Genomic DNA, 12,226 nt, shown 5'->3' on the forward strand with positions numbered 1-12,226 from the left:
ATCTAATTAGAGAGAGCCTAAGGGGGTTCAGCATAATTACTTGCTTGGTTAGTGAGTTTTTAGGCTCTAAGTTTTTGGGGTGCAGTTCAAGTTGTTCTGGTGTCTGGAATGAGACTGGGGCTTAATAAAAAGGAGTGTCCACACAGGAGCTCAAATGGGCTGTAACCTGTAGCATTCCGAGGACAGGCCTGAATTCTGAGAAAGGAAAGTGGCAAAAGTATTGTCTAGTCCTTTTTAAGTTGGTGACTGAGCTTGGTGAGGTGTGTTTTTAAAAGACCATTAGTCCATTCTACCTTTCCTGAAGATTGAGGACAGTAAAAGATATAAAGGTTTCACTGAATACCAAGAGCCTGAGAAACTGCTTGGGTGATTTGACTATTAAAGGCTGGTCCGTTATCAGACTGTATAGAGGTAAGAAGGCCAAACTGAGGAATTATGTCTGATATGACCGCGGTGGCCTTCTCAGACCCTGTGGGAAAGGCCTCTATCCATCCAGTGAAAGTGTCTACCCAGCCTAAGAGATATTTTAGTTTTCTGACTCGGGACATGTGAGTAAAGTCAATTTACCAGTCCTGGGCAGGGGCAAATCCCCAAGCTTGATGTGTAGGAAAGGGAGGGGGCCTGAACAATCCCTGAGGGATAGTAGAATAGCAGATGGAACACTGAGAAGTGATCTCCTTGAGGATAGATTTCTAGGACGGAAAGGAAATGAGAGGTTCTAAGAGGCAGGCTAGCGGCTTGTAACCTACATGGAAGAGGTTATGAAATGACGACAGAATAGAATGGGCCTGTGAGGCTGGAAGGAGAACCAAATGGTCTAAGAACCATTTGCCTTGTGTGTGAAGAGATTGATAGGTGGAAGTTTCAGCAGGGCAGTAGGTGCGAGTGGCCGATGTGAAGGAGGAAAACTGCTATGAGGGATAGAAGTTGGAAAGCTAGCTGCTTTTTTAGCTAACTTATCAGCATAAGCATTGTCCTGAGCGATGTTTGGGGGAAGAAAATAGATTTTGGAAGTTATGATCACTGTAGAGAGTTGAGCATAGTTTGTGATTTTTAGGGCCTCTAACAGTATTAAAGCAGTGGCAGCTGCTGCGCCCAGACATGAGGGCTAGGCTGAAACAGTAAGGTCGTTCGGACAGAAAGGCTACAGGACACGGTCTCGGCTCTTGTGTAAGAATTCTGTCTGCACTAACCATGCCTAGGAAGGAAAGGAGTTGTTGTTTTGTAAAAGGGATTGGGGTTTGGGAGATTAGCCAGACACAATCAGCAGGGAGAGTGTGTATTTATGAGAATTATGCCGAGATAGGTAACAGATGAGGAAGAAATTTGGGCTTGACTGAAGTAATGGGGGCTGTCCGTGAGGCCTTGCAGCAGTACAGCCTAGGTAATTTGCTGAGCCTGATGGGTGTCAGGGTCAGTCCAAGTAAAAGCGAAGAGACGCTGGGATGAAGGGTGTAAGGGAATAGTAAACAAAGTATGTTTGAGATCCACAACAGAATAATGGGTTGTGGAGGGAGGTATTGAGGATAGGAAAGTATATGGGTTTGGCACCATGGGGTGGATAGGCAAGACAATTTGGTTGATAAGGTGCAGAGATCTTGAATTAACCTGTAAGGCTTGTCTGGTTTTAGGACAGGTAAAATGGGGGAATTGTGAGAGGAGTTTACAGACTTTAAAAAGGCCATGCTGTAGCAGGCGAGTGATAACAGGCTTTAATCTTTTTTTTTTTTTTTTTTTTTTTTTAAGAAGGAGTCTTGCTCTGTCGCCCGGGCTGGAGTGCAGTGGCTGGATCTCAGCTCACTGCAAGCTCCGCCTTCCGGGTTCACGCCATTCTCCTGCCTCAGCCTCCTGAGTAGCTGGGACTACAGGCACCCGCCACCTCGCCCGGCTAGTTTTTTGTATTTTTTAGTAGAGATGGGGTTTTACCGTGTTGGCCAGGATGGTCTTGATCTCCTGACCTCGTGATCCGCCCGTCTCGGCCTCCCAAAGTGCTGGTATTACAGGCTGGAGCCACCGCACCCGGCCCAGGCTTTAATCCTTTTAAAGCGTGCTGTGGGATGGGATATTGGCGTTGAGCAGGGTAAGGGTGATTGGGTTTTAATGGGATAGTAATGGGCATGTGTTCGGTTGCCAGGGAAGGAGTAGAGATGTCCTATACTTGTGGGTTAAGGTGGGGGGATACAAGAGGAAGACGCAAAGGAGGCTTTGAACTGGGGGAAAAGGCAGCAATGAGGTGTGGCTGTAGCCTAGGAATAGTCAGGGAAGCAGATAATTTAGAGGTTTAGAAGCCTGGCCGTCAATACCTACAACAGTTATGGAGGCAAGAGAAACAGGCCCTTGAAAAGAAGGTAATGTGGAGTGGGTAGCCTCCGTATTGATTAAGAAAGGGGACAGACTTACCCTCCACTGTAAGAGTTGCCCAAAGTGTCTGTGATGGTCCAGGAGGCTTCTGAGGCGATGAGGCAACGTCAATCTTTAGCCGCTAAGCCGAGAAGGTCTGGAAAGGAGTCAGTCAGAAAGCCTTGGGCCAGAGCTCCAGGGGCTCTGGGAGTGGCCACCGGGCAAGTTGAACAGTCCGATTTCCAGTGGGGTCCCGCACAGATGGGACACGGCTTAGGAGGAATCCCGGGCTGCGGGCATTCCTTGGCCCAGTGGCCAGATTTCCAGCATTTGTAGCAAGCTCCTTGGGGAGGAGGTTCTGGAGGAACCCCTGGCAGCTGCGGTTCAGGCGTTTGGAGTTGTGTGCTGGAGATGTGGCTGGGGTTTGTCTCACAGTAGAGGCAAGGAATTGCAACTCAGAAATAAGTTGCTACTTGACTGCCTCTATTATTGTACACCTTGAAGGCGAGGTTCGTTAAGTCTTGTTGTGGGGTTTGAGGGCTGGAATTTAATTTTTGGAGCTTTATTTAATGACAGGAGCAGACTGGGTAATAAAATAAAATGCATATTGAGAATAAGTCGGCCTTCTGACCTTTCAGGGTCTAGGGCTGAGAAGCGTCTCAGGGTTGCTGCTAAACAGGCCATGAACTGGACTAAGTTTTTCATATTTGATGAAAAAGAGCCCAAATGCTAACTGATTTGGGAGAGGTCGAATAAAGAAAAAGGAACATTAACCTTTACTATGCCTTTAGCTCTAGCCGCTTTTTTTAAGAGGAAATTGCTGGGCAGGTTGGGAAGGGCTAGTCACGGAACGAAATTGTAAGCCAGACCGGGTGTGAGGAGGGGAGGTGATAAAAGGGTTATAGGGTGGGGGAGCAGAGTCTGAGGAAAAATTGGGACCTAGCTCGGCCTGGCAAGGAGGGAAGAGGAAGAGGTAGAAAGGAAGATTAGAAAGACTCAGCGACGCTTGGGGTTGGGACTGAGGAGACAGGTGGGAGGGAAAGAAGGAAGATTTGGGACGAGTTGTATTGGCAACAGAGACTAGGGAGGGACTGATGTGTAAAAGAATGCCTGGACGTCAGGCACCTCAGACTATTTGCCCATTTTACGACAAGAATTATTTAGATCTTGTAGGATGGAAAAATCGAAAGTGCCATTTTCTGGCTATTTGGAACTACTGTTGAGTTTGTATTGGGGTCAAGCGACATTGTAGAAGAAAATAAGGCATTTAGGTTTTAGATCAGGTGTGAGTTGAAGAGGTTTTAAATTCTTGAGAACACAGGCTACTGAGAAGAAGGAAGAGTGGAGGGTGGAAGGTTGCCCATGGTGAAGGAGGCAAGCCCAGAGAAAAGAGACAGACACAGAGAGAAGCAGTTTGGGGGTTCTTGCCCTCCAGAAAAGCAGGAAAGGGGTCGGGGAGCAGAAATAAGGTATTGGGGTGCAAAAATAAGAGATGAGGGCACAAAAATAAGAAGTCAGGGTGCAAAAATAAGAGGGGGGTGCAAAAATAAGAGGTTGGGGTTCTTGCCCCTCCCCCAGAAAAGCAGAGAAGGGGTAGAAACAGGGAGAGAAGGGGTCGGGGTGCTTGCGCCTCCCCCAGAAAAGTGAGACTTGCTGCTTAGGGTGAAGGACCAAGGCAGGCATCCCTGCAGCATGGTCAGACACCTCTAAAACGTGCGTGAGTAATCAGAGAGGCGTCCCTGCAATGATTAAACACCAAGGGAAGGCTGCCTTCCCCAGTCCATGACCGGCGCCGGCGTTTTGGGTCCACGGATAAAACGTGTCTCCTTTGTCTCTACTGAAAGGACACAAAGATAGATGTGTACCCGCCCCCCACCCGCTACACCCTTGTTCTGCTCTCTAATCTTTGCACATACCAGAGATTTCGTAAGTTCTGTGAGTACCTGGTTTTCTGCATGTACCAGAGATTTTGTTTTGCACATACCAGAGATTTTGTAAGTTCTGAGGCAAGGTCACAAGATGTGTTTAAGTAAGATAAACTCTTGCTGCCATAAACCTGCTCTCCCGCCTCAAAGTTTGAACCAAAATGTCAGAAATGGCAGGAACCAATCATAGTTAGCCAAATCGCCTTGTTCAAACACTAGCCAATCATATATCTGATTTGTATAATAACTCTATGCCCACTTTTCTTAGACTATATAACATTGTTCGGAGCTGAGTGGGGGAGCTCTCCTGCCCGTCTCGTTTCACGAGCGAGGGAGAGTTCCAGGTTCGAACCTGTAATAAAGATCCTTGCTGCTTAGCTTTGACTCTGGACTCTGGTGGTCTTCTTCGGGGAATAAACGGTCTGGGCATAACAAATGGGGGCTCGTCCGGGATTTCCCCCAAGCCCACCAGACCCCCAAGTCAACGGATCTTAATCTGTAGGTAAGCCGGCTTTGTCACTGTCTCTGTCTTTGTCTCTGTCTGTCTCCCTGAAATTTCGCGAAATCCGTAATCTGTAATCTGTATTGGTCTGTTCTGTAAGTGGCACGGTCTTGGCGGACGCGCTAGAAGACAGCCACTCGGGACTGGTGGGAGACGTTCCCCAGTGCCTCCATCCTTGGTTGCCCCGTCTGATTCAGGTCGGAAGTCCGACACGCGCTCGCGAATGCTCATCGTTATTACTGTCTGTCCGTTATTGTTAAGTGTTAAGTGTAAGCCCAAAACGAAACATAAAACCTTTTCTTCCCCTTCCAGGACCGGACCTGTCGGATACTCCCCTCTGCTTCACACTCATTTTCGTCCCCCCTTCTCTTTGTAGGAGCAGTCCAAAGATGGGCAACAACCAGAGCACGCCGCTCTCACTCCTTGTTACCAATTTTAAGGATGTGAAGGCTCGGGGGCGTAACTTAAGCGTAGAACTAAAGAAGGGAAAGCTAGTTACTTTCTGCCGTTCGGAGTGGCCCTCTTTCGGCGTAGGGTGGCCCTCCGAAGGAACTTTCTGTCTCTCTGTTATTACTAAGGTAAAAACTAAGATTTTCCTGCCAGGGCAGTCAGGACATCCTGATCAAATTCCTTATATTCTAGTGTGGCAGGATCTTGTGGAAAACCCACCACCCTGGATAACTCCATTCATCCCTGAGCCCTGCAAAGTCCTAGTAACGCGACCTACAAGACAAAAGACTCCCTCTGCTCCCTCGGCCCCTGTGCTGCCGGACAGCCAGGACCCCCTAACGTTAGAACCCACATTTCCCCCACCATATCCGCACCTTATCCCGCAGGACCCAGTCCCCCAGGGTGGTGCTTCCGTAGAGGGAAACCGAGAAGCGGAAGCAGCCGAGAGCGAAAGTAACCTGGGGGAGCCGGCCGGCCGAACGCGAGGCCGCGTACAGCGGGACCAAGCTTCCCGACTCCCTGACTCCACTGTAGCCCTGCCTCTCAGAGAAATAGGATCGCTCGATACCGGGCTCTCCCGTCTCAAGTATTGGCCTTTTTCCACCAGTGATTTATACAATTGGAAGTCCCAAAATGCTCGGTTCTCAGATAATCCCAAAGATCTAACCTCGTTGTTAGACAGTGTCATGTTTACTCACCAGCCGACCTGGGATGACTGTCAACAGCTCCTCCGAATCCTGTTCACAACGGAGGAGCGGGAAAGAATCCAAGTTGAGGCCAGAAAACTGGTTCCAGGAGATGATGGCCAGCCAACTGCAAATCCTGACCTCATTAATGCGGCTTTCCCTTTGACCCGGCCCAGATGGGACTACAACACGGCAGAAGGTAGGGGACGACTGCTCATTTATCGCCAGACTCTAATGGCGGGTCTCCGGGCTGCAGCTCGCAAGCCCACCAATTTGGCTAAAGTATATTCTGTGTTACAAGGTAAGACAGAAAGCCCCGCTGTGTATTTAGAGAGATTAATGGAAGCCTTCAGACAGTTTACCCCTATGGACCCGGAAGCACCGGAAAATCAGGCAGCGGTAGTAATGTCCTTTGTAAACCAGGCAACACCAGATATTAAAAGAAAACTCCAGAAATTAGAAGGTTTAGAGGGAAAGCAGATTCAGGACCTCCTTCAGATGGCCCAGCGAGTTTATAATAATAGGGATACTCCAGAAGAAAAACAGTTCAAGGCAACCAAAGAAATGACCAAAGTCTTAGTAGCAGCTTTCCCCCAGGCAGGAAATGGCCAAAACAGAAAGCAGAAAAAGCAAGGCCCTAGGCAAGGATTAGAAAAAGATCAGTGTGCTTATTGCAAGGAACGTGGCCACTGGATTAACGACTGCCCAAAGAAACGGAGACCAGCTAACCCTACCTCCGTACTCGTTACCCAGGACTCCGACTAGGGAGGACGGGGTTCGGACCCCCTCCCCGAACCCAGGGTAACTTTGCAAGTGGAGGGGTCCCCAGTTTGCTTCTTGGTCGATACTGGGGCGGAACGCTCAGTCCTAACCAAACCAATTGGAAAAATGTCTTAAGAAAACATCCTGGGTGCACGGGGCCACAGGCATCAAAAAATACCCCTGGACAACCCAGAGGACTGTAGACTTAGGAACGGGAAAAGTCTCCCATTCCTTCCTAGTTATCCCAGAGAGCCCCTGCCCTCTACTAGGGAGGGACTTGCTGACAAAGATGGGGGCCCGAATCCACTTTGAGCCAGAAGGGCCCAAGATAACTGATTCCCAAAACAGGCCAATATCTATCCTGACTGTCACCTTAGAAGATGAGTACCGACTCCATCAAGAGCAAAAGCCCCCCGATCAGGGAATTGACTCTTGGCTCCAGCGTTTCCCTGAAGCGTGGGCAGAAACTGGGGGTTTGGGGCTAGCTAAACATCGACCTGCCATATTTGTGGAAGTTAAGCCAGGGACGGACCCGGTTCGGGTTCGGCAATATCCTATGCCCCTGGAGACAAGAGAAGGAATTACGCCCCATATCCGCCGACTCCTAGACCAGGGAGTCCTACGGGCTTGCCACTCATCCTGGAATACTCCACTGTTACCTGTTCGTAAACCCAACAGTACGGACTACAGGCCAGTACAGGATTTAAGAGAAGTTAATAAAAGGGTCATGGACATACATCCCACTGTGCCCAATCCATACACCCTTCTGAGTGCCTTACATCCCAAAAAACAGTGGTATACCGTTCTTGATCTAAAAGACGCTTTCTTCAGCCTTCCTCTGGCTCCCAAAAGTCAAGAACTCTTTGCATTTCAATGGACGGATCCTGAGAGGGGCATCAACGGTCAGCTAACATGGACCAGACTGCCACAAGGGTTCAAGAACTCGCCAACCCTGTTCGATGAAGCCCTTCATGAAGATCTGGGTGAGTACCGGCGGCAACACCCTGAAATAACTCTTTTGCAATATGTTGATGATCTCTTAATAGCGGCCAGGTCCCTGGAAACTTGTGTTCAAGGGACTGAGGACCTCCTGAAGACTCTGGGGGAGCTAGGCTACCGAGCCTCAGCAACGAAGGCTCAGATCTGCAAGTCGGAGGTAACTTATCTGGGGTACCTATTAAAAGGGGGGCAACGCTGGCTAACCAAAGCCCGAAAGGAAACAGTCCTACGCATCCCTAGACCCCAGTCAACACGGCAAGTGAGAGAATTCCTGGGGTCGGCAGGGTTCTGTAGGTTATGGATACCCGGATTTGCTGAGTTAGCCAAGCCCCTATACCAGGCAACAAAGGAACGGCAGCCCTTCAATTGGACGGAAGAGGCTGAGCTGGCCTTTCAGCAAATCAAAACTGCCTTGTTATCAGCCCCCGCGCTGGGGCTCCCTGATGTCTCCAAGCCCTTACACTTATACGTGGATGAAAGTAAGGGTGTTGCAAAAGCTGTGTTAACACAGTACCTAGGCCCCTGGCAGAGGCCAGTTGCCTATTTGTCAAAAAAATTAGATTCAGTGGCTGCTGGCTGGCCACCCTGCCTCCGGATAATCACGGCGACCGCCCTAATGGTCCGAGACGCTGATAAACTTATCATGGGGCAAGAGTTGCGCGTTATAACCCCGCATGCCATTGAAGGCGTCCTCCGGCAGCCGCCGGACCGATGGATGAGTAACGCCCGGCTCACCCACTATCAAGGACTGCTGTTAAACCCCCTCAGAATAACTTTTCTGCCCCCAACCTCTTTAAACCCTGCTTCACTGCTGCCAAATCCAGACTTGGACGCCCCGTCCCATGAGTGCACTGAGATACTGGCTCAGGTGCATGGGGTGCGGGAGGACCTGCAAGATCGTCCGCTCCCCGACACAGAAGTCACCTGGTTCACTGATGGCAGCAGCTACGTCCACCAAGGCCAGCGGTATGCAGGAGCGGCTGTAACGTCAGAGACTGAGATACTTTTTCAGGATGGACAGAAGCGTTCCCAACTAAGAGAGAAACTGCTCAGGTTGTAGCAAAGAAAATTTTGGAAGAAATCCTCCCCAGGTATGGCTTTCCCGTCCAAATAGGGTCAGACAATGGACCAGCCTTCGTTGCTAAGGTAAGTCAGGATTTGGCTTCCATTCTGGGGGCAAATTGGAAATTACATTGTGCTTATAGGCCCCAAAGCTCAGGACAGGTAGAAAGGATGAATCGGACTCTGAAGGAGACCTTAACTAAATTGACCATGGAGACTGGCGCTAATTGGGTAGTACTTCTCCCCTACGCTCTGTTCCGGGCTCGAAATACCCCTTACAGACTAGGCCTCACACCATATGAAATCATGTATGGCAGACCCCCACCCCTGGTCCCCAGTCTAAAAGATGACTTACTCAAACCTGAAACTGAAAATGTCTCTGAGCTCCTGTTCTCCTTACAAGCCTTACAGAAAATTCACCAGGAAATTTGGCCCAGACTACGAGAACTGTACGAGGCAGGACCTCCGCCGACGCCTCATCCGTTCCAGCCGGGAGACTGGGTCCTAGTCAAGCGCCACTGGCAAGAAACTCTTCAACCCAGGTGGAAAGGACCACTGCAAGTACTCCTGACTACTCCCACCGCTCTCAAAGTAGAAGGCATCGCTTCGTGGATCCACTACACACACGTCAAACCAGTGGACCCAACATCCGACCTTCTCGAGCCATCTGGAGCACCGGTTACATGGACTGTAGACAAAGCTAAGAACAATCCCTTAAAGCTAACCCTGCGCCGTCATCCCCATAGCCGTAACCATGTCTAGCTTACCTATGCTTTTATGCCTTATGCATCTGACTCTCCTCACTGCTGCGCCGTCTAATCCCTATGTCTGGAGGTTCTGGCTCTAAGAGAACAAAACTCACCCCGGGGAAACCCCCCAAGCGGGTAAACTGCTAGCTAGCACAGACTGCCCCCCCTCAGGGTGTAATACTATAGTTTACCTCAATTTCACTAGGTTCCAGATTGCCCAACCAGCAATACCCATGATCTGTTTTGAATATGATCAAACTGAATATAATTGTAAAAATTATTGGTGGTACCAGAGTGCAGGTTGCCCATATAGCTACTGTAAGACGCACTCTGTCCGATACTGGAGAGAACGACAAGGGTGGTATTTTTACAAAACTGAGTCTCCCGTCACTTACACTTGGATAATTAGAGACCCATGGGACTCTCGGTGGACAACCCCACAACATGGGGGAGTATATTACTCATCAACTAGTACCTGGCCCAGTAGCCATTTATATCTGTGGAGAAGTCTAGTCCAGATTCAACCCTTAATCCACACACAAATCCACAGGCAAGAAACCAAGCTATCACAAGACTTGCAGCCCTTCTCCTGGCTAACTCTATTACGGGAAGGGCTAGCATTCGCCAACCTCACTGGTTTAGGCGACCTGTCCTCTTGCTTTATGTGTGCAACCCTAGGAAGACCACCATTAACGGCTGTTCCTCTATCCTCCCCTCCCACAAACTATACAGGTTTTAACTCATCGATAGTCACGATACCCGATGTGGCCCTGTACCGTGACCCATACCAAGAGAAATACCCCTATTGTTATTCGGCATTTAGCAACAGCCTCTGTAACCAATCGGCTACATACCCTAATAGTCCCATATATGCTCCCCCTGGTGTGTTCTTCTGGTGTAATATGACTCTGTTAAAAACTCTGTCCAAAAGCATCTCTGACGGACAGTTGTGTATCCCTGTTACCCTAGTTCCCCGACTGACACTGCTAACCCCGGCAAAGTTCATAGGCTGGGCAGGGACCGCCCCAACTAAAACTGCGCGACATAGACGAGCAGTTTTTCTACCACTAATTGCCGGAATATCCTTAACCACCTCTGTCGTCGCAGCGGGGTTAGCGGGAGGGGCCCTACAACACTCCATGATAGAAAACGACAAGCTGTTACAACAATTCCCTGTTGCTATGGAAGACTCCGCCTATTCCCTAGCCTCCCTTCAGCGGCAGCTCACCTCCCTAGCACAGGTCACCCTTCAAAACCGCAGAGCCTTAGACTTACTCACGGCTGAGAAAGGAGGTACCTGTATGTTCCTCAAAGAAGAATGCTGTTTCTATATAAATGAGTCAGGGTTAGTTGAGGAAAGAGTCCAACGCCTACACGAACTAAGCTTAGAAATGAAAAAGCAACAATTCACTAGAGCCGCTAACAATTGGTGGAGCTCTTCAATGTTTTCCCTTCTGGCACCCCTTTTAGGCCCCCTAATGTCTTTACTACTTCTATTCACTATAGGCCCCTGTGTGGTAAATAAAATTTTACAATTTGTCAGAGAAAGGTTTGATACCATCCAACTAATGGTCCTCCGTAGCCATCACCAGCCTCTCCTGCACCCAGAAAGTGAGGCTATATTATAAGACTCTGGAAATCCAAGATTGGACATCCAGTTACTTATGAGAAGGGGGGAATGAAAGGACACAAAGATAGATGTGTACCCACCCCCCACCCGCTACACCCTTGTTCTGCTCTCTAATCTTTGCACATACCAGAGATTTCGTAAGTTCTGTGAGTACCTGGTTTTCTGCACGTACCAGAGATTTTGTTTTGCACATACCAGAGATTTTGTAAGTTCTGAGGCAAGGTCACAAGACGTGTTTAAGTAAGATAAACTCTTGCTGCCATAAACCTGCTCTCCCACCTCAAAGTTTGAACCAAAATATCCGAAATGGCAGGAACCAATCATAGTTAGCCAAATCGCCTTGTTCAAACACTAGCCAATCATATATCTGATTTGTATAATAACTCTATGCCCACTTTTCTTAGACTATATAACATTGTTCGGCGCTGAGTGGGGGAGCTCTCCTGCCCGTCTCGTTTCACGAGCGAGGGAGAGTTCCAGGTTCGAACCTGTAATAAAGATCCTTGCTGCTTAGCTTTGACTCTGGACTCAGGTGGTCTTCTTCGGGGAATAAACGGTCTGGGCATAACACTACCAGAAAATGAAAGGAATTGAAATGAAGAGAAGGGAGAGATTGAAGGGTGGTGCCAAGATTGAAAGGAGAAAGAGGCTGAGAGATAGGGAGAGAGGTTGGAGAAGAGAGTAAAAAGGGAGCCACTTACCTGATTTAAAATTGGTGAGATGTTCCTTGGGCTGTTGGGTCTGAGGACCCGAGGTCGTAGGTAGATCTTTCTCATGAAGCAAAGAGCAGGAGGATGGGATTGATCTCCCAAGGGAGGTCCCCGATGCGAGTCACGGCACCAAAATGTTATGCATGTCCGTGCGAAGAGACCACCAAACAGACTTTGTGTGAGCAACATGGCTGTTTTATTTCACCTGGGTGCAGGCGGGCTGCGTCCGAAAAGAGTCAGTGAAGGGAGATAAGGGTGGGGCCATTTTATAGGATTTGGGTAGGTAAAGGAAAATTACGGTCAAAGGGGGGTTGTTCTCTGGCGGGCAGGAGTGGGGGTCACAAGGTGCTCAGTGGGGGAGCTTTTTGAGCCAGGATGAGCCAGGAAAAGGAATTTCACAAGATAATGTCA

The sequence above is a fragment of the Macaca thibetana genome, chromosome 18 (assembly GCF_024542745.1).
Source record: "Macaca thibetana thibetana isolate TM-01 chromosome 18, ASM2454274v1, whole genome shotgun sequence".
NCBI classification, from domain to species: Eukaryota; Metazoa; Chordata; class Mammalia; order Primates; family Cercopithecidae; genus Macaca; species Macaca thibetana.